At 34.4% G+C, this 23,135-nt stretch overlaps 1 long non-coding RNA gene across 2 annotated transcripts in view; it reads left to right on the forward strand.

Moving 5' to 3' along the window:
* Positions 1 to 23,135, forward strand: part of LOC116963509 — a 99,448-nt gene that overhangs the window by 59,915 nt on the left and 16,398 nt on the right. For both annotated transcript variants that reach the window (XR_004408226.2, XR_004408227.2), the window contains 2 exons: positions 20,652 to 20,711; positions 20,797 to 20,869. This is a non-coding gene — a long non-coding RNA (uncharacterized LOC116963509). The remainder of the gene's footprint in view (positions 1 to 20,651; positions 20,712 to 20,796; positions 20,870 to 23,135) is intronic.

Below are 23,135 nucleotides of genomic sequence, written 5' to 3' on the forward strand. Positions count from 1 at the left end.
AGACAATGGAAGTAAAAAAATAGAAATGTACATGATAAAATCTACTCTATATTGGCCTAGACCATCAATAATCACACGTATATTCATCCATCTACAATGAGCAGGAATTTTAATATAAAGTAGGAAGTGTCAGTAACATCATCAATAGTTTCCACTCAAACCTAATACATTTTATTCATATGCTGAAATATTTACACTTTATTAGTTTAACATTCTGAAGATAGTAGCGTAAAGATGTAAAATTCTATTTTCTAATAAGAGTTCTGAGGGTGATATATTGGATAAAGAACATGAGTGGTGCTGACAGTAGTCCTTGTCAGGCTCAGACTTGCTGTTAAGGTCAGTGATTAGCTTAACAATTCAACACCCTAAAAAAATCTGTATTGGCTAACTGTGGAGAAGTTCTGGCCAAGTCCTTTGATAGATGGCCAGCAACTGAAGAGAATCTGGCCTCAAAAAAGGCTGTGAACAGCTGAGATTTCTGGAAAAGATGCCTGAATGATTTGGAAGATAATTTCTATATAATTGTATGGAAACAGATCAAGGAGCAACATGGATTATTACAACAAAAATAGTTAGAAGAGGCAGGTGAAGGAATAGGCATGAATTCAGTTTCTCCTGTTGTGTTACCATCTATACACAATTCAGAAGCTATTTATTATGTTAAAATAATGCACTATAATTTAATAATTATGTATTACACGGAAAACACATGAACTAATCTTTTATAAACTGATTTTGTATCTCTGAAATATAATAAAAATATCATAAAAATAGCTATTTGAATGCATGTGACCTCAAGCTAGGAAGGTGGATTTCACTAGTGCAATTCTGTCCAAAAGAAATACTCCTGTTTAAAATATATTCAATATTTGGAGACAGTTTCAGGAACCATAATATCCAGAAGTTAGATATCTGTTACAGGCTAGTCATCTTGGCTTCCTCTGTAATCAACTAACACGACATGCACTTCAAGATGGTGATTCTTGTATCCTGTGTTTGCCTTGTAAGAACAACATCTTTCCCAGGAGCACTGTGCTGGCTAAATGGTTTACACTAAATACCTGCTTTGTGGAGAAATAAAGATAAGGGAGGTGAACTCCAGCCCTATGGCAAAGAACATTCTATTCATATTTGTAGATTTTTTTTCCTCATGTAGGAGGTTAACTAACCAAACCTAGGTGTACCTATTTTGAATCACTTTTTTTTTTTTTTTTTTTTTTTTTTATGTTTTTGGTAAATCTTACCTTAAAAAAATGCCTCTTCACAAAAGTTGAAGTGAAAGGTGCAACTGCACATGCACATTTCAAACCTGATTCAATCTGGTAGTCAGGAAGTCTGGGTTTGCTGTTTATTTTCCATGCTTGTTGGACAAGCTTCAAACACCCTGTATCTACTTGATAACCAGAGAGCATATATTCCTTTATTAGAAACATATTGTTTTCTGTGCAGGGAGCCTGAAAAATGTACCAACTGGTGAAGTATTTTCTCATCAACTTATTAACAGAAAACAAGTAAAAAAATGTTGCTTCCATACAGTAAAGTGTTAGTAGCTATGCTCTTGCTGATAATCAATGCCTTTATAATGGAACTTAAGCATGTTTTTGTTTTGATTCAGCAATTTTTTCTATTCCTCCCCAAACTGAGTCAAATATTTACACAGAGTAAATCACCCTCAAACGTTCAGTCTGGGTTTGTCTGCTGATAGTTCCCCAGATGGCCACAGAAAACAGTAACTCCCTTTCTGTGCAGCACTGGGAAATTAATTCCCCTGGAAGAGACACATGCTTTTCCTCAGCTAAGGCTGTGCTTAACCATGTAAGAGCCCAAGCCATAACAACGCACACACCCATGGGAACATACATGGTTCGACAGCAACAAAAAAAAAAAAAAAAAAAAAAAACAACAAAAAAACAGGACCAAGACTTACAGATTTTGAAATGTCAATCTTAAAGCTTCATGGCTTTTTTTCCCCTCTTCTGGTTATTTGCATTTTTCTTCTTCAGAATTTAGAAAAGAAAGGATACATACACAGACAAATGAAAATGAAAAGGACTGGTTGTGTTTACTGTTAGAAGCATTAAAAAAAAAGAAAAAAGGAATAATACTTCAAATTTTCAATGTGATTTCATTTAAACTCCAGATCCATATATGTATATTTATCTACAGTATTTTGAAGAACTAACAATCATTCTGTTTTAAATCCTATAATAAATAAATTTAATTTTAAAACATTTTTTTCCTTAACTTTACTGTTTAAACAAAATCTGATAAAGCATTGGAAGAATTTAGAAGAAAACAAAAACGCCAATGCAATTTCCAGGTGCCATGAGCATGAGTGAGGAACATTTCAATACACAAACATTTTTGAAAAAAATTATTCCATTTTTATTTTCAGATATTAAAAGTTCATCTAACAGTAGGTTGCAATTCTTATGATCAATGATACCATATTGCTTCCAGAAACACTGGTTTCTATATAAATCAAATAACCTTGAAAATCAGGTTTTATCACGACACCAAAAAGTAGAAACACAAAAAAGATATTTTATAAACCACAATACCTGTATTTCCATTTCTAATTAAAATCTGTCTTGTATTTAATACTGCGCTATACAGACTAGTTTTAAATTGCTATAATTACACATTTGAATATGTATATAATGGAAATGGGGTAATCAGAGGTAAGTAGTTTTCCAAAATTTTATAAATAGCAACTTTAAAATATATCAACAGATGTGCTGAGGTTTTTTTTTTTTTAATAAAGTTATGCTGAAAATTAAAAAGAAGAATTAATGTATGATTTGCAGTATCTCTATACTTAAATACATTGGTATTGGTTCATTTTAATGGCTCTTTTAAATGATTTACTAGATTTAGAAATGTTAATGTCCACAGCTTAACCCAGGCTCTCCAGGACTGCCCTTTATTTCTAGTATATAACAAACTTCATGGAAGTGTTCTGAAGATTTTTGTTTGTTTTTTATTTTATGGAAATGAAGTATCTAAAATCATTGCATTTCTGCAGCTGGAATAGTCCTTATGCTTATAGAGACTTGAGCCTAACGAAACAGTAACTGGCATTGTACTGTCCATGCAAGATGCTAGAATCAGTGTTGACTCTGGCACCCTAACTCTTCTTTGGAAATGTAGACCAAGGCCTGTATCACTTATTTGAGTTCTGTGGCCGAGACGTAACACAAAGGAGCCCTTAAGTCTATCACATCAGATACATGTTTATCTTACAACACTTCATCTTCTACTAAATTGACTGCTGAACTTGTTTATAGGAGAAATCAACTTTTCATTATTTCCTTAACAGATGTAACCTATAGAACAGACCCAGCAAGAGACAGTGTGAATTGCTTTGGTGCTATATTCACCAGGGCATAAACTGAAATAGAATGGATTTTGAGATTCATTGCATTAAAAAAGAAAAATCTGTTTTCCTTCATATTTAGGATATTTTATTCTATTCACTAAATCACTATATATTTTCCCAATTTATACTCTTGTCCATTAGGTACAAATGTTTACATCATAAAACTTGAGTTGTATGATAAAATTTTGTTACAGTGCTTTTATAGCAGCTATTATAACAGCTTTGGAATTAATGCTTAATTTAAGGCAAGAGAACAGCAATTATTCAGCTGGATTTATTTGGAAGGAACAAAATCTCCCTTACAATTGCTTTAGCAAAACAATTATTAGACAACAGAGAACATTAGAAAGAAGAAGGTAGACTCAACAAGAATCATGTTTTTAAAAGTGCTTTACAGAGAAATTGGTATATTTATCTTACTAAAAGCTTGAGAAGGGACTTGACTAGTATGTGTAAGTACCATCATGAGAATAAAATACAGCATCTTCAAGGAAGCAGAGAGAAGTTTCATATGAGTCATTTGAATAGATAATTGAAACTATTCTAAATCAGAAGTGTTAATTAATAGACTAAACCATCTAACGTATTCAGGCCCCTTCTTCAGCTAACCTGTCCTAATAGATGGAACCATCCATCCTCCCCCAAGGTTACCCAAATTAGGGGGTTGTCTATCAGCACAAAGATTATGTCCTTCTTTCTGTGAAAAAAAACGATCAGCAAGATCCTAGGTCCAGTATCAGGAACAATAAAGTTTCATAAAGATAAATGATCTCATGACTTTTTATAAATGTAGCTTTTTTTTTTAATTGTCTGAAGTAGTGTAGAAAACAGCAATCAGTAAATTCAGTGGAAAAAGCACCAGTGTGGTAAATGTATGCATATGCATAGATTTAAGTTCATTTCACTAGAAATCAGTGGCAATTAGTACACTGTACTGGTTATGTATTAGTACATACATTAGTGTGTGTACATTAGTATAATGTACTATTGCATCCTGGCCAAATTATTTACTCGGTTTTTAGAACTCCAGTGCAGAGCACAAATGCTGCTTCACTTGTACTTTTCACTTGCCCTACCTTGCTTGGTCTACTGCACTGAATAATGGTCCCTGTTTGAACTCTTGTCCTAAAAGCAAGTGAGTATATAGTACATTCGATAGAAAGAACTCCAAGTGTCATTAAACTGATTTTCCTCATGTACATGAGATGCTTAAAGCATTTCATAAAGAAAAAACTGGAGATCCAAAATAAGAGAATGAATTCTGATTTGGAAAGTCACCTTATGTAAATGTTAATTACTATTTGATTATATTGATTTGGGGGACTTCGTAATGAAAGCAGCACATCTCATGCTTAAAGTGTCACACTTTTAAAGGACTGCAGTAAGACAATGGAATTGAAACAGCAGATTTAGTTTACTCAGTCAGGAGATGGAAGCACAACTGTTTCTGATTTCAAAACTTGCCACAGGGAATAAGTGAATTGGATTAAAGACACTGTGCTGTGAACAGCATTGCAAGTAATCTGCTAAAACATGAAGGCACCCTCAATCAGAAGGCTGACATTCACAACTGAGGTTACTGAAACATAAGGGAATTTTAATTGCATTAATATTTTGAAGCAAGCCAAGTCAAATATTAGTTTGAGTTCAGTGATACCAATAATTATGAAACTATATCACGATACAATCTATAGAACATCCAAGAGTCTTGTAGAACAATGATACTGCATTTTTTCAAAATCTAGGCATTTATTTCATCATGCTGTAGATTTTCTTAAGTATTTACATTTCTTAGAAGCATGAAACTCATTGATTTGAAGTGGTGTTTTTGCTTCTAAATCACTTAGGTGCTTTTAAAAATCTCACTTTAGCATAAATTTCCTAAATATGCTACTCATGTTTTGGATAATTACTTTACCTAAAGAGCTCCTGAAGATTTTTTAACCTCACTTTTATAACAGCTGGCAGTACACTTGGTTTTGCTTGTTCAAAATAACATGATTTACATTACATATTACTCTTTGAAATCTAAACATGCTAGATGTCTAAATAGTGAAAAATCCTAGGCTGTTATCTCAAGGGTTCTATTTAACTCAAACAAACCTGGAATAAAGTGCTATACACAGCAAAACTAAAATCAGACATTCTGTATTTGATAAAACTAATTATCAGCTAAATTTCTGTTGGTTTATTTTTTAAATGAGCATGTTTGATTCAATACTCAGACATGCAGAAATTAAAAATCTGATTATTAAACTTTTGGAAAATTTTATAACAAGCTCCAAAAACTTAATTTCCACTGGCATGTTTAACAGTTCTGTTTAACCCTAGCAGAAAGTTAATTAATTCCCTTAAGAGCTCATTTGTACAGCTCCAAGTAACTGTCATAAATAGATACTCTAACTGAAATTTCTAAATGTTTCAATACAATCCCACTTGACTAGACCATTACATTGTTGAAAATCACATTTGTGCAAGAAGTGAATTCTGTTGATCCTGCAGGAAAAAAATTGAGAGGTAAATCCAACCACCCCCTACATAAACCAACCCCCTCCCCCAAAATACACCTAGGCAGGGAATATACCAATGAATACAATTACTTAATTAGGAACATCCCTTCGTTTGAGTCTGTATTTCACCCAATGTGTAGTTTAACAGCTTTGTTATTAATCATGTCTTAATGTAAACACTTTGAAGCTGTTGCTACTCAGTAATGTTCATTACAAATAGTCCCTGTGGGAATCACCAGCTTATTTCATTAAAACTCCCGACTGCTTTTAATTGCTCTTAGGAAAACATGAACAAATTAACTGTGTTTTAAGAGACAGTGGTGTAAATTTATATGCTTGTGTGCTTGATTGCTAGGGACTAACAAAGTTCCTGATAATCCTCTGTTGTTGCACTATACTGCATGATAGTTGGCAGCGCTAGCCTATTTTAATCAGTAACAGTTGATGTTACAAAGGTTAAAAAAGAAAATATGGTTTGCAAACCACAGTGTTTATTATTCCAGCTGAGACCCAGTATCATTCTGGGTCATGGGCAATTAATTTTTAAGTTTTAATTAATCTCTTGTGTGAAGGAAATTATGCTCTTTAGCAAGGATGATTGATGTATATTAACTGAGAAAATTTAAAAATCCAGGATATTTTTACTGTGACAGTGGCATAAATAGGATATGTGACACCTTGCTGTTGAAAGCAAGAGTTTTCCATAATTCAGAGCTATGTGACTTTGCATAAATTGTAATAACATACAGTTAAAATAGCATAATAAAGGTTAGAGCCTTTAATATAAATGTTCTTATTCAAACCATTAGTAAATATGCTCTATGTAGTAGAAACAGCCTATAGTACAATTTTCACAGGACTATTTGAGCAAAAAGAAAATTCTTTTTTTTAAATAAAATTAAGTCATGTTTGCAATGAATAGATGTTAAGAGAAAGGAAGTTATGTCTTCTCTTCCTTACAAAAACCTGTAGCATTATATGACATTCCTGTTACTTAACTGGGTTCCATCATAGATGCCAAAATAAAGTCCCTTGGAAAATATGTGGCTGCAATCCAAAAATCAAAATTAATTTGGTACAGAGTAGTCTGGGAATGTATGTATGTTCCATTAAAGAAATAATTATTCTCTCCCCTATTAGCATAATGGATCCTGAGTGTCTAATTTGTATATTCAGTATAACACTGACTTTTTGGGAAACCAACATTTCAAATTCAGATAGATGTCTAAAAATTGGCAATGTGATTGTCATTAAATTTATGCGTTATTAGTCACTTGATCTCAAAATAAAAGAATAAAAGGCAACTTAATGGGTATCCAGGGAGTGGGACATGAAAAATGCTGGGACTGTTTATTTTGAAAATGATAAATCACAAAGGATACACTAGGAAGTATAAACAATGAAGGTAGATTAAACTTCTGTTCTCTTAATCTCATAAGGTAAGAACATGGCAACACGCAAACTGGAAGCAAGCTAATTGCAGACTGATCACAGGTAACAGCAGAACAGAGAAACATACTTTAAGTAGCACTGCCATTAAACACAGGACTATTCAAATAGGATTAGAATTTATATGAATTACAGGAATGTCCAGTTATGGTAGTGTGGACAACGAAAAGAAGATTTAGGGTAGATGTAAAAACTGGATCTAAACATTGGTTCCTTTGAGGCTAAAGACAATTGCTACTTATTAGGCATTAGGGGAAAGCAAGCAGATTGTCCTCATTATTATGCTGAATGCTCTACTAAAGCATGTGTTGTTGGCATCTCCTGGGAACTGGATACTGCACTTGATGGTCTCCAGATCTCACCCAACATGACCATTCTCACAATTCCAGCTGAATTGAAAATTAAAAAAAAAAAAAAAAAAAAAAAAAAAAAGTGCCTGTATTTGTAGTATCAGCAAAATTCTGCATCTTAGATATAAAAATTACACTGGAGCTGCATTAGATAACATTATTTATGTTTCAGTTACTGCTTGTAATATTGATCTTAAAACATGTTCCTCATTTAATAAGTAGTCCTACAGACTTAATTTAACCAAAAATGTATAATTAGGCAAATGCATGCTTGCAGCAGCAAGGAATGGGAGGAATCAAACATGGTGTTTACATTCATGCTTAACTACATTAGCACAAATATTGTGCTATGGAAACTGAAAATATTTTGGACTGTGCTATGTCTAAAGGATCATTCAGTCTGTTTTAAAAATATTTAACTAATGAAGTATGAATTAATTACTTTTGTAAAGCACTTTGTAATACTGTAAGTGAATACTAAGTATTCACTTTCTGTTATTAAATCAATAGGAAATAGCTTATAATAGACATGCTTGTATTCACACACTCTATAGATCATGCAAGGAGAACCTGAGCGGTACTATTTCTAGGTTGATTTAATCAGTGTAACAGAAGCTTACAAAACTACAGAGTCCAATGTTTACCAGAAACAGTTGGCAAGTAAGTTGCAGTAAGTAATCCAGTATAAACCATTAGCGAAACATGAGTGAACAAAATTTCTTTTATCCTGCAACATAATCTCTTTTTCACCATTGTACTGCTCAGACTTTTCTTTCACTGTCCCAGCAGTAACTGGGGCTGATGCTAATAAGTCAGTACTGCTTCAACCTCTGCACTGGGAAGCAGCAGGGACAGGTTAACCTAGTAGAGAAGGATTCAGTTGGACTGGCAAATCGCTATGTTGTGGAGGCTTACCACATTTGTTAACTTATTTCCAAAACAAAAAATGGCTTCAAATTTGGAAAAGTGCTGCCAATGTAGATTTACAGTCTTAGAACATATGAAACAAAAATTGTTTTAGATTTTGCAATGCTTAGATTTTACAATGTCTGGTATCTTTTATCCTTACAATCAAAACTAGATGTAAAACTTGTAAATTTTCAGTTCTTTGGAATTATATTCCAAAATTAATTGCCATGAGTGGTGAATGCCCTGAAGTGTGAATAATGAAAAATGCAATAGATTTTCTGGATCTAGGGTAGTTTAGAGGTTACATTAACCAGAAAGCTACCCAAATATCTTTTTTTTTTTTTTTTTTTTTTTTTTTTACCCAGAATAAAGGCTTCATCTGCCTTATTACCTGGCAGAAGCATTTCCTCAACATCAGCCTTGCTGAAACCTATCTGGAATGTAAAGTACAATAAAAAGGGAGATATTTACTAAAATAGATACTACTGATCTGGAGTTTACAGATTAGAGAGGTAGAGAATAGAACCTACACTATATTTGACAGTGATTTATGGGAATATTATTTTAGGACATCACTGGTTCACAGCATCAATATAACAGTTACAGCACCTACTATTAAAATGCATTTTCAAGTCATCTATATGTAGTATTGTAGAACATAATGAAACATATTTAATTTTCTCAAGATTCCAAGCATTTTGGAATAATATGTTATTACTAGTACTGGATCTTCCATAAATCTTGAGAAATGTGTGGTCACCTTTCACTTGGGTACTATCAGTAAGTTCCAATATACTGTAGTTCAAGAAGCATATGTTTTCTGCTAGAGTCATTATTCATTCTAATAACAGTAGTATTCAGCTAGATCAGAACCATCAATAAGTGTTAAACTTGTTGTTAGAGGTTCCTGAACAGATTACAAGTGACAGTGGAACTCAGTTCACATTTCAAGTTTCAATTATTTGTTATAATAAATGGTATTCAAAATCTCACATCAGCTTCTTACCAGATTACCAGAAATAAATTAATAGAAAGATTTGATGAGACACACAAATATAAATTATTATATTATAGCCCCATATCCATTGAGCCTACAACACAAGGTTATATTTTTTTACATTAATTGTAGAACTACATGCCACACTATTATAAATCAGACACTAGCAATAATGTTTATCAAATGCATGGCTGCCTTTGTTAGAACCTGAGTGACCAAAAAATTCCCCCAAAAAACAAAGGGTTTTTTTCAGTTTATATTAAATAGGAAGATGACCTGCAAGTTGTTGTTCTTGATTTTAAAAGGGGAATAATGACAAATCAGCATGAGTAGCCATGCTGGACTGCGCAGTTACCTAGGGGGAAAAAAAAAAATATCTTAAGAGTACAGTTTCATATTACCACTAATCTAAGATAATTGAGGTTTGCTTTAAAAAAAAAAAAAAAAAGGAATTTCAGTTTACTTATCCTTGGCCTTGCTCTCCCACTGTTTTTCTTGCACTGGATTTAATTAATGATCATGCAGCCAACAACAAGGTGAGTTGGTTCAGCTCACAGATCTGACAGAAATCCACAAATAAAATTAATAAATTAATAATTTTCTAACAAATCTACAAACTGAGCAGATTCACCTCAATGTAATCAGTAGACTCAGTGCAAAGGGAGGGAATCCATGACAGAGGCATGTTAACGTCTGCTCAACATTATGCTCAATTAAGAGTAATGTTAAACCATATTTTAAATTTGAGACTATAGAAACATTATAATGAAATTCTGTATTGATTATGCCTAGTCATATGCCTTGCTGAGATTGCACTGAAGTAGCACATAAAAATACATGAACCAGCTTTCATGCACTAATTCTGGAATAGGTTTGATAATCAGGATGTCTGATGAAAAAGCCAGTAATCTAACCACAGAAGGAAACGTGACAATCCCCCACAAGTCTGTTTCTAAGCAGATACAGATAATACTGCTGCTTCTGAAAAAATACTGTTAGTGACAAAATGCCATGATGGTGACAAAATCCAAAAGGGCTTTTCCACCATATTGATAAAGTAGTATCACACAGCAAAATGAAACAAATATGCACTTTATTTCAGTCTACCCTCTCTCAAATCCTCCTGTTTGCAGCAAAGTCTATCTGCATAGAGATGTCTCGAAGAAAGTGTCAGGAGCAACTGGAGATAAATATTATATTACCCAACAGTCTAATAATGTCAGCTTTAAAATTGCTTATGTCAGAATCGAATGCAATGCACCTTCCCATTTTATTTGACAATGAGTTGAAATGATTTTAAAAACATAGTGGTTGCATATGGAAGTTTGGATTTAAAAAACACCAAATGTTTTTGTCAACCAGACATAATCATTTCCATATATTTGAGAAAAGCAGAATTAATCTGCCCTTGAGTATTATAATTTAAAAAGAAAACATACTGTAACTGCTATGCTTGTAATTTCTGTCCTCTTGATTTTGTCCAAGAACATCAGGCATGGAGAGACTAATTTTAAGACAAGTTTCCAAATACAGTCTGTGAAAGGCACCTGCAGATGCTGCTGCATTTCCCAGTCTTAGTTTGGTCAGCTGAGAAATCCAAATCCATGAATGGTCTTGGCAGTCACAGGCTTTCCAGAATAGAAGCCAACATTTAGTTTCTGCAGAAAAGTGCTCTGAGGGGGAACATATCTTTTTATTTCTGAAGTAATCCACTTGTATTGAAATTTATTGAATGAACTATAGTCAAAGAGAAGATACCTGACTAGCAGATTACTAGGAAAAGACAAATCTGCTAAGTACCCTGCAATTAAAAACAAAATCAATCAATTTTTAATTGACAGACTAATTAGTTGAATCTATAAACCCAGAGAGAATGGTTTGACCATGCTTATTTAATGTATTCATTTTAACTATTACATTAATATTCAGTGACTGTAGCCCCAAACTCAGAATCTTCTCTACTAAAAAGACCATAAAGTGTCTTCTTAAGCAGAACTTTTCACTGATTTAAATGTTCCAGAATGTATGGAACAATGAAAACCCAATATGTTTAAGAAGCTTGAAATCCTGCCACTATTTCTGAATGAACCTGGGATTTAGAGTTCCTGTGCACATTGTATTTCCCTCTAGCTTTAATTATAACTGAAATGGTAAGTAAGCAATCGCTTAGTCCAGAGCTGAATAATTTGTTTATAGCAATCTGGAGCTACTGCTACATTCCATAAAAGAAGCAAGAGACACACTAATTTTGCTGGTTCCCAAGGAAAGCAGAAACCAATTTATCAATTAGTCTTTAAGTTCAAATTTCTTTCTCTTTAGTTCTTTAAAAATAAACCCAAAAACGTACTCTGAGAATACAGCTAATTTCCAAAACATAGTAACATTAAGTGCTCTTTTTCATATATTTCCTCTGACAGTTTACTCCAGTTACTCTTCCCACACTGTTCACCCAGGAATCACTGGTTACAGCACTGTTCTGACAGAAAATCCACACTTGTGTCACTTCCAAGACAGCTCTGTCCCAATGTGGCATAAGGCATTGCATCCAGACTGACTGGCAGATGCCAGTCAAGTGAGCAGTCAGGTTCTGTGCTTCCATTCATTACTGGTCAGAGTGCACAACATTTCCTTCCAGTCCAAACATCAGTATTGTCTACCCACAGCACATACTTCATGGCTGTTGGATATATAGATTCTCTCATGATAAAAAGATAACAGAAAGGAAAACTGCAATGCAAAGAGGGAAGGCTAAGTCCTGCATTTTCCTTGATTACATCTAGCCTGGACACTGTTTTTACTGAACAGTGAAACTGATTTTTTTAAAAAAATCACATTAACTAAAAATAGTTTACCCTCTGCTATGGCAGCATTTAGCTGAACTACACTAGCAGAGAAGCATACCCTTACTCAAGGACACCATATGCCAATAGAAAAAGCCACGATATCCAGATCTCAGTAAAAGCAGGGTAATACCAGAGTAATTTCATATAGTTCACATGGGCATATCTGTGATTAGACTTATGTAAACAAGATCTGACTCTGATGTACTGACTTTCACAGCAACTTCTCATTGTCTGCTCCTTGTAACTCCCTGAAGCATAGGAAGTGCTTCAGTTATAGAATCGATTGTTTTTCCCAATGCATGTTGCACATTTGTCCTCATCAAGCATTAAAAAGTGTCACGGGAAGAGAAATGCCTCCCAGACAACCAGTGAAACCTAGGAGGAGCTGAAAGCAGCATTAACTAAAACACTGAGACTTTAATGGGAGAGCGTAAACTCTGGTGTGTCTCTTATTTCAAGAAATTGCTGTAGCCACTAGTTTTACCTTTGCCACCAGTGATTAAAAATGTTTTAGTGCTATCATACAGTCTGCAATATTATCTAGATCATCTGTAGTTAGAAACATTTACATTTAATGTTGATGTCATCAGTGATATGAAGATGCCTGATTTCTGTTAAATCCAATTATTTGAGAGGCTGTGTCTACATATCTAGCAAAGACAATAGAAACATGTTATAAAGACTACTTAGCTGACCTTTATGCTTTTTAACATCCTACTTCACATTAAGAAACACGTCATGTCTATGACAATACCATAAATAAAATGGATGTCTATATTCTTGTCAGGTACTCAAGACTTCCTCAGTGCTGCCTATCTCACCATTTTTTCTTCTTAGAACCTTCATTTTTGAAAATATGTTGAACCGGCATGTAAAATCTGCTGCCAACGTAGCCACTCTCTGTGAAGGATTGAAAAAAAAAAGTCTTGCATAAGCTACAGCAGGCTAGCAGCTTGTCAAAATATCAGTTGAAACAGCAGGTTCCAAGTCATTAAATCTCAGTTTATGTTATACTCCAGAGACTCCTGAAGTAGCAGAATGATGTGCATTACTGTGTAGACTAAATAAGGAAGACAGATGTTGTATTGACCTCTTTGCATTGTAATCTAGTCCACTATACTAACAGTTGCACTAAAGATGTCTCTAAAGTTGTACTGTGGACTCCACAATAATAAAAATAGAAGGTGAATTAATGAAGATAATATTGCCTGATTCACATTGCAAGAAAACTAAATTTCTTGTTAGGAAGATGTTATTTGGTGTCAATTAATATTGACCAAAATCATTCTCTAGCATAACCAAATTATTCCTGACCAATCATAAAGAAGAAGGGGGGGGGGGGGGGGGGGGGAGGGATGGTAAGAAAGAAGGAGGGGAAAAGCAGAAAAGGAAATACACTGGTATTCTAATCCAGCATTTCTTACACTATCTGGGAAAGCTTAAGTGAAGGACCGTCAATATTGAGAGAATTCAAGCAACATCAGAAAAATGTGCAGCTCTGCTGCAATTAGCATAAGCATAATTAATGTAGTTTGAAACTTCTAGCGTATGCAGGAATTAGAAAAGCCAAAGCAGAGAAAGTTTAATTTTTAATGGTTAGTATTATGTTATGCTTTTAGGGTTGACTGGGCATGTATTTAATGCTGACATTATAAAATAATTAAATTAAAATTTAAGGAAGAAAAGAGACTGTCACTTCCAAATGAATTCAGCAAATACCAGACTGCTCAGATGAAGTGTTCACCTCTGCAGCAAAGCTACTCAATGACATGCAATAAAAAGGTGTGGCTGCAAATCCCCCAGAACACAGGAGTAAAGTTTCTTTGAATACAAACACCCACATCTCTTCAACTTGCTTTCCTCCTTTCCTTCAAAATTTCTAATGCAGAACTGTTGCAGAGGTTGTTAAACATCTATCTGCTCAGTCCTTCCATCTTTATCACTGCTTAAAAATTTCTGAACGCTTATAATGACTTGGTCAAAATGAGAAGTAATTGTATTTTTCCTAAATTTAAGGAAAAAAAAATATTCTTTTAAAGAATTCTGTATCTTTCCAGTTTTCTCTTCGCTTTGTGGGATATAATATATGGTTCAATTTTGCACCAAGGACCACAGCTGCGGCATTATATTTAAGCAACCTCAGGAGTTGGTTTAGTCAGTATCAATCAGAACATCCAAGGACAATTAAAGTTTTGGTTTTACCACTTAAGGTAATTATTACTTTGTAAAGAACCTAATGATTTAGTAATGCTTTTCGTGAATCTTACTATCTTGACTTCATCTCTGCAGAGCACAATCACTTCACCTAGTCTAGCACAAGACACATAAATGTTGGAAAGGTTTCCCAGGTAGTTAAGCAATCAGAAGTCCTAAATTACTGAGGTAATTGAACCTGTGTGTAATTTTAATGTACTGAAGGCAGTAAGGCTACTTATATGCTTGAATTTGTATACACTCTTACTTTACCATATAGGAGATTTCACTTCTATAAGAAATATGATGAAAATTCATTGGCTTTTACAAGTTCTCTGATAAGATCTAACCCCACATACACTTATACACACAGTATGAGGGTATTTGCTCAAGGCATTCTGTCATTCTAACACTGTCACTGATGTTTCACCCATCTTTCTGAACTGGGTATTTTTAAGCCACCTATCATCAGGGGTATACCATCTGGTATATACCATCTGGGGTACCTGCTCTGCAATGGCTGATGATCATTACCTTAAACACATTTTATCTACCTCACGGGGATGTCAACAGTAATGAATTGAAGTAGTAATGTAGATCACTTGCATGTACAGTGTACACACACTCCCTCATGGGATTTACAAAGCATTTGGATAGCTGCTAAAACATAGGTAATGTGGTAGAACATAGTATTAGGGTCTCCATAGCACCCTTTTCTTCCCATTGCCCTGATCTTAGCTTTTCTTTTTCTACCATTTGTCCTGCATCTTGCAATCTTTCTATAGCAATAATTTACAAATCCCACTAGGAGTTTGTATATATTGCATATTCAAGCACACCGTAGAACTGCTGTAATGACTCTACATAATATTGACTGCAAAAAAATGCAACGCATTGGCAAAATTTCAGTCAATGCTGAGAAAGAAATACACGTTAGGACCCCCAAACATGGAGTAACTGGAAAGTATTAAGTATTTAAAAATGGGCTACTTACAGATTAACTGGAAAGGGAGATTACACATTAAAAAAAAAAAAATAAAAAAGGGTAGAACATCTTCTGAATTGTTCATAGAGTCCTTGAAAGATTTCTTACAAACGAAATTGGATATGACAAAAGCATATAATTGTAATTAGGATAGGAATTAATAAATTGACTTGAAGAAATTATGTATTGCCTATTTTAGATTATTTAGGACAACCCAGGTCCTTTGTGTAGTGACAAACCTGAAGGAAAAAGCCTAGTAAACAAAAAGCGATCCACTTGAGAGGAAAATACTACAAGTATATGTATTTACATACAGGGGTGCTAATGAGATTAAAAGCCACTAGAAATTGATCATAGCATAAAAACAAGGTAGAACTAGAAGATAATCCACATCTCAGTTCTGTCTCCCAGCAGTTATCAGCGAAGCAGAGGTCTGGATGTGTGCATAGATTACTGCAAAGCAGAAACTCTCTGGTACAGCAAGAAAGGCACGTGCTGCACACTTGTTTGAAATAAAGAGGTGCTGAATGAAGGACTTGCATACTGAAATGTTGTATACTGTTAAGACTGTAAGGACTAAGTGGTTCCAAGTAAAATACCAACCAACTCATCACTGTTAGGAGGGTTGGGATAGTAGTACCAAACAACGTTAAATATCCAGGAAGGGCAATCAAGGTATTGTATGTTGTACCACCAGCAAGAAGGCTATATCTCTACTAGTAAATAAAATTGGTTATGGGCTTTTCTTTGGCCTATCCATACATTAAATCATGTTACAATTTAAAGCAGAGTATCCATATAAAACCAGCACAAAAATATCTACCAGAGCAGAAAGGAAGAACAGAAACTAATACAAGTCTGTCCATCTGGACTTGGGATCAGCTGTCTGCAATACCTTATTTTAAAAACAGACAATTAAAAACCAGTCATCTTAGTGATTATTTCTGGTCATCAATTATACGGTCCAAAATTAATATCAATTATCATGATCTTCAAACACAAACATAAGCACAGCATTTATTTCCAAACTACTGTTGTTCTTTCTTATTGCAAAAGCAGAAAAAATTTTGATTAAAGTAATTTGGTTTTCAAATCCTTTGGGTTTCTTTCTTTGAATTATTTTTCTTTCTGCTTAGCATGCCTTTTTTTCTGATTGATAACACAATATACAATGACCCACCAAAACCGTGTTCCGAGGAGGAATTTTAGGTGTGATAAAAGAAATAAAAAAGCTGCACTGAATAGAGGGAAAAAAGAATCCACAGCAATGATAATGATCTGAAAAATCAATTAATTATTATTCTAGATCTTTCTGTTAGCACGGTACAAATACCATTGGCACCTCATTTAATAATACTACAAGGTTTAAGCATTTCTGCATGTTGCATTTTTATTCTCTCCCAAATATCCTTCTAAGTCTTGAGTTTGCAGTATGTGCCTGCTGAAAAATAGCAGTCTAATCAATTACCCTGCCTAAAAAACTAAATTATCAAAACATGATAGTTCAAACAAACTCTGAGGTAACACTTAACATCCAACCAAAACTGATGGAAGACATTCTTACTGGAATGTAAAATGCAAACATGCAAACAATCCTGGCTGAAGTTTAAACTGTGTTTGTGAACAAGCAAAGATTTGATTGAATTTTCTCAAAGCTGGATGTTCAAGCTTTTGCCCTGGATAGATATTTGTAAACATTTTCTGTCTGGATCTTTGCTATTGCAGTTTCAGTTTCAGAAATGGAAAAGGTCATGTAATTTCCAATGTAACAACTATCTGAAAAACCCATGCTAACTTGTGCCAAAAAACCCAACCCAATCCAACAACAACAACAAACTCACAAAAAAAATCCAATTTCAGTCTTGCCTATGGGTTCACAGTAAGTTTAATGATGGGAAAACAGATTCACTAAATCTCTTAAACTGCAGGGATTGATATAAATGGTATGGCCAGCTGCCCAAAATATTCACACATATTTATTGAACCAAAATATGGACATTTAGGTACACAAGTACAGGTACATACTCTGACTGTTTTCATAGATTTCTTCTGTATATTTTTTTTCAGTTGGTCAAACTTCTTTAAAATTTATGTTCACTTAATGCTCTGACAGTTCAGAAACAGAAAATGAAAACTAATCATGTGGAATTCAGAAAGCCCTGTGCATGTGGGAAAATTGTTGCTTTATGAACTAAACTGGTGAAAGCAAGAGTATGGCACTTAATATGCAATAACCACTAGTTATGGTGAGAAAAAGGCAACATTTTTCATAATATAAACACTGAATGGTATTACCTAATATTATATATTAAATGTCTATACATTAAACCATGCACTGTGTACACAAACACACACACACAGCCACTGTCATGAGAAAATATGCAACTTTCCCCAATAATCCAGGGAAGCAAGGTACAGTTAGTTTTCCAGAATACAGTCACCTTTATTATCATACAAACACTATTAATTTATTTTGTTGTATGCATCATACCACCAGTGTAATGGAAAAATTAGAAAAAGATAAATTCTAGGTCATCCCCGAGCCTGCTGTCTGTTCATAACCTTTCCTGCTGCTCCCCTCATCTAATTCTCCTTTCCAGGGATCACTTTTAGGCAGAAGACACCAGTACCTTACCTACAGATCTTACAGTCTTCCCTGAAAGCTCTTTCTGAAGCCCAGCAACTTTTGATAAACTGCCTCCTACAGCCAGCAGAAGGGCCAAACTGACCAAAAAGCTCCTATTTTGCCTAGATGCAGTTCTGTACTGCTACTTAATAACTGCACACGGATTCACTGATGAACATGGAGCCATGGACTAAGGCTCTTTTTGAAATTACTATGATGAAAGTAATCTGAAGAAAATTTTAATTTTTTAATGTATGGCTCAGCTTTTTAACTTGCAGTTTTAGTTTTTACTTTGATCTAAGCATATTATTTCATTAAAGAACAATCAACCCATTTAAATTTGTACTCCCTAATTTCTCAGTTTGTTCACTGGGATCTGAATAAACCTAAAGATCTAATCAGATGATGTGACGAGTTAGCACGATTTCCATAATATTCACTGGGTGTTTAAAATGCTTACAATATCCTGGGATCAACTCTTAAGTGTTCCTGCCTTTTCTTTCTGATCCTATCCTTTTCTATTTCTCAAAAATAGAGGTTTTCCTTGTTTTAACTGGAGTTGAAATTGGTGTGATTCTGGCTCCCCAAAATCAAAACCCTTCACCTCACACCCAGCAATCTAATGTGTCAGGGCCCTGGCACACGCATAAGATTCATCAGCCAATGTTAGCAAAGTTCTCAGAATAGTATTCTTTAGCTGGCCCTTGATGCCAAGCCAACAAAAATAGCATGGATTATTTTTATTTATTTCAGTCTATACCTTTAATATTTGATGTACTGATTGAACAATATGAGCAACAAAGCCTGGCGGGGGCAGGAGGGAAATACAGCAGATACAGAGAAAATTAAAAGACAGGCAGATAAAAGAGAAGGCCGTGATGAATAGCACTATTATCTGATGATTTCTTATTTCTTTTGCACACATACAGGGCTAGGCACAGTCCAAGGTCTCCAAACCAGACTCATCAGTGGAACTAAATAACCCTTTGGTGTCCACATGGTTACAGTTGCAGCCAACCCTGCAGGATCCCTGTGTTAGCTACATAAATACTCAGTTAGTTCCCCCATCAAAGATTTTGCATCTGAAGTAGAGTTCTGCTATCAGCTCGGTCACACTTAGTTCCTGCAAAGACACCCACTATTTATATGCATTTACCCCAAGCTTTCAAAAACTGATAAATTCTAACCTAAAGAGAATTGCAGGATATTCTCCTGGTGACTTCAGTACCAACAACATTAACCCAGTCTTGAGCAGCTCAGAAAGGCAGACCTTTCTATTGCAGTCCCCTGATGTTCACACTGAGTATAAGCTGCATTCCTCAGGACAGGTAACCACTAATCACTAAGGGTGAGGAAGAAACTCTTCCCTCCACTTAGAATGCTCTTGACCAGTTTGGGTCTTCCTGCTCTTAAAGTAAGAGTGCTGATACAACTCTTCACAAACCTCCCCCATATCCAAAACAATAGTCTGTACTCTTCAAGAACATTCAACAAAGTACACACATTTACACAATTCATCACGGAAGTGATATTTTGAGAAAACGTAGAAAAATAGGGAAAAATATTTCAAAATGAGAAGAGTTTTATTGTGTATTTATTTTTATAAATTATAGCAAAGGCATCTAGCTAAGCCTCTGACAAAACCATTATTATTATTTCTATGTATCTATGAAAAGAAAATAAAAAGGCTTTTTGTGGGATGTTCTTTAGCATCTGTACCAGTCACAGAGACAGTCAGCTTGCTACACTACATATTAATTGATTTGCTTTGTTATTTCAGATGGAAAAGAAGCATCAATCCCAACGTGTTTCTTTAAACCGCTATCATGATACAGAATAGAAATATCTGAGCTATTCAGACCTGTATCAGGAAATGTTTGTTACATATGACAGAATCATAGTGCTGTTATAGAAATGTACGAGTGAGTTTCCCCACCAAATCAGAATGCCTTTTAGTGTTAAAATGACTACCAACAATTTCTAAAAATAGATGTACACTTATTTCCATTTTTAAAAAGTAGTAGCTCTATAGAAATCTGTCCGTTTCAGAGTTTAATGGAGATTAATATTAATTTTACCTTTAATTCAATTTAAAAAAAAAAAAAAAGACAACACACAAAGCCCAACTTGTACCTAGTGACATTTTTTCAGTGGAATTAATTATCCGCAGAGAAGCACATGAGAATTATTTATTTTTTCAGAATTTCATTTTAACAAAAATAAGTATTGTTAATTGTTCAGAATGACTTGTCAAACTGAAAGCTTACTTTGAGAATGAAGTTATCTATGTACCATGTGATTTGACATGAATAATTACTATTAGCATAATAAAAACTGCAATTAGGACTCATCACATAACTATAGTATCTCCATCTTTACTTCCATTTCTTTCATTTATGTTTTTTAGTTACACTTGAGAATGAGCATTAGAAAAGACAAGCCAGAAGGAGAAGGCAATAAACCTAAGGTAAACAAGAGTGATTTATTTCAAGAATGGAAAACTGGTGATTGATGCAAAGGAGGATATATTGCTTTGCTTTATCTTGTTACAGAAGAACAGTGCAAAGAGAAGATTTCTGAAGAGGAAACAACCTACATTGTCATAGAGTTCTGCTTAAACCATGGGTATGTCTTTGTTTTATGGGTTGCAATTGCAAATAAATTAGAATCATTAAGGCTTAGATTTTGAAAAGAAAACAAATGCTTATATGATGTCTTCTTGCATATACTCTGAACAAAAAAAAAAAAAAAAACAAAGGAGTATGCAGAGGTGAATATATACAAAAGTAAAAGGGATAGATTTTGCACTCAGTCATTTAAAAAAATGTTCATAGGGTCTTTTTGTAAAACAAATAGTGGTGACATAGTAGCAAATTAAGAAAACCATTTAAATGCTGTGGCTTGCAGCAAAATTACTAAAGAAATGGAATCCCTTCAAAAGCCTGCTTCTGTATTCTAAAAGAAAACAGAAACTCTGTCCTCCTCCCCACTTGAAAGAGAAATTCCAGCAGTTCTGCTGCTGAGTCAGTGTTCTTTTAATTAGATTTTGGCATAGCCATTCACAGTCAGGACATGCAGTATATTCCCAGTTACAGAGGGTAGGGTGACTAGCTCTAAGTATGAAGGTTTTTAACAATGCCATTATTTAGATGTTTTGTTCAGAATCAAAATTCAAGTTAACACACTGAAAGATGGGCTGGTTATCTCAATTTTTCTTGCATCATAGTCAGCCAGAAAAACACTATTTAACACCTCTCTAGTGACAGCTTGGTTCTCTACTGACTAAAAACTGCAGTTTAGCATCCACTTGTTTCATTTTCACTAAAAAGATAAAGAATATACTTACATTTAAAAATTCCACTTCTGTAAGTGGACTGGAAGAATAACTTCTAAAATTAAACTCTCTGTGTTAGAGGACAAAGTATTCTTGTTCCACGTATGCCGTATACTTAAAGACAGACATGAAGTATGGCTCAATAAAATACAGTAATTGTCCATGAAAATTATTAAGATAAACCTAAAATCTGTGCAGTGAAGCACAGAAAGGCCTATCTTTTGTTCTTGAATGTCATAGAGAAAAATATGTACTTCAAAATAGTAGAACAAATGGTTGAGGTTAGGAAAGAGCCTGACAAAACCAAAACTGAATTGTCTAGTTTATACTACTAGGAGGAGATATGAAGATTCATTTTGCATCAGCCTATCACATATTAGCAGGTGGTGAATGAACAAAGATTAATACAGGTAAGAAAAGAATGCTGGCTTCAAAACATGCCCACGCTGATTTATTATAAAGTACCACTGCAGTAACACTTAAAACAGTTCAATTCCAAATCGACTGTGGGAGGGATTAGTAAGAAGCAGCTTGTCTTTGAGCCTGTATGTTTCTTAAGAGTTGTTTAACAATAAAAAACACCAAGCCCTGTCAGACAAACTAATCTGTTTATTATCAAGGAACCACTTACCATTTCTCTACTGAGATGTACTAGGATAGAGATGAGGGGCATAAGCCATGGATCAGCACTTTCTTTGTTGGTAAAATAAAATAAAAAGAGGGCTTATGTCCTCAAAACTTTTAAGTGGGAGGGAAGAAAGAGCTGAGTTTATGCTAAATTCAATTGTTACTGAAATGTCCTACATTCCCAAAACCTAAACAAATAATATAAAGCCCCACTCAACCAAGTTTTTAGTCCTGAAGATATCCAACCTACATATAAGACTATAACCATAACTTCCAATTCATCACATTTTCTCTTATTAGCAGTAAAAGGCATTACATACTATAAAGTACATCCATCACTCAATGCTACAAAACAGAGCTGATGGACCTTCTCAGCTTTCCCAGTGTCTGCTGGGCCACTTGTTATCAAAATGGTGTCAATGCCAGAGGAGAGCTGTGCTCTCTTGCTCTGTAACATTTGAAGTTCTCTTTTTCCTAGTTGTTTTTTTTTCCCCCCTGGCTTTAATCTGTGATGATAAGAATATGACAGAGCTCCGCAACATTAATTGCATTTCATTGTGTCTTTTAACCCCTTCAGAGATGGGTGTATTTTTAGCTGTTGAGGTAGCAGCCACATGACCAGCTGAAAGGCATGGCCCGTTAGCAGTTTGGAAAGGTGGGGCAAGAAATACCTTGGGAAAATAATGTCTGAGATTGATCCCTCAGGTTCTTCAGTACCACATACTAGGTACTCTAAGCAACATGAACTCATTTTTTTCTGTTATCATAACAGAACTAATACTTCTGAGGATTTTGAGTAAAATACTTCTGATGTCCTAACACCTGTCTAATGTTTAGCTAAAGCATACCTTCAGGGCAATGAAAGCAACAACAGAAGGGAGGGGGAAAGTAACAAATAGAAAACAATTGTTCTGTACTGCCTAAATTCTC

The sequence above is a fragment of the Tyto alba genome, unplaced genomic scaffold (assembly GCF_018691265.1).
Source record: "Tyto alba isolate M040663 unplaced genomic scaffold, T.alba_DEE_v4.0 Super-Scaffold_1000006, whole genome shotgun sequence".
In the NCBI taxonomy this organism is placed as follows: Eukaryota; Metazoa; Chordata; class Aves; order Strigiformes; family Tytonidae; genus Tyto; species Tyto alba.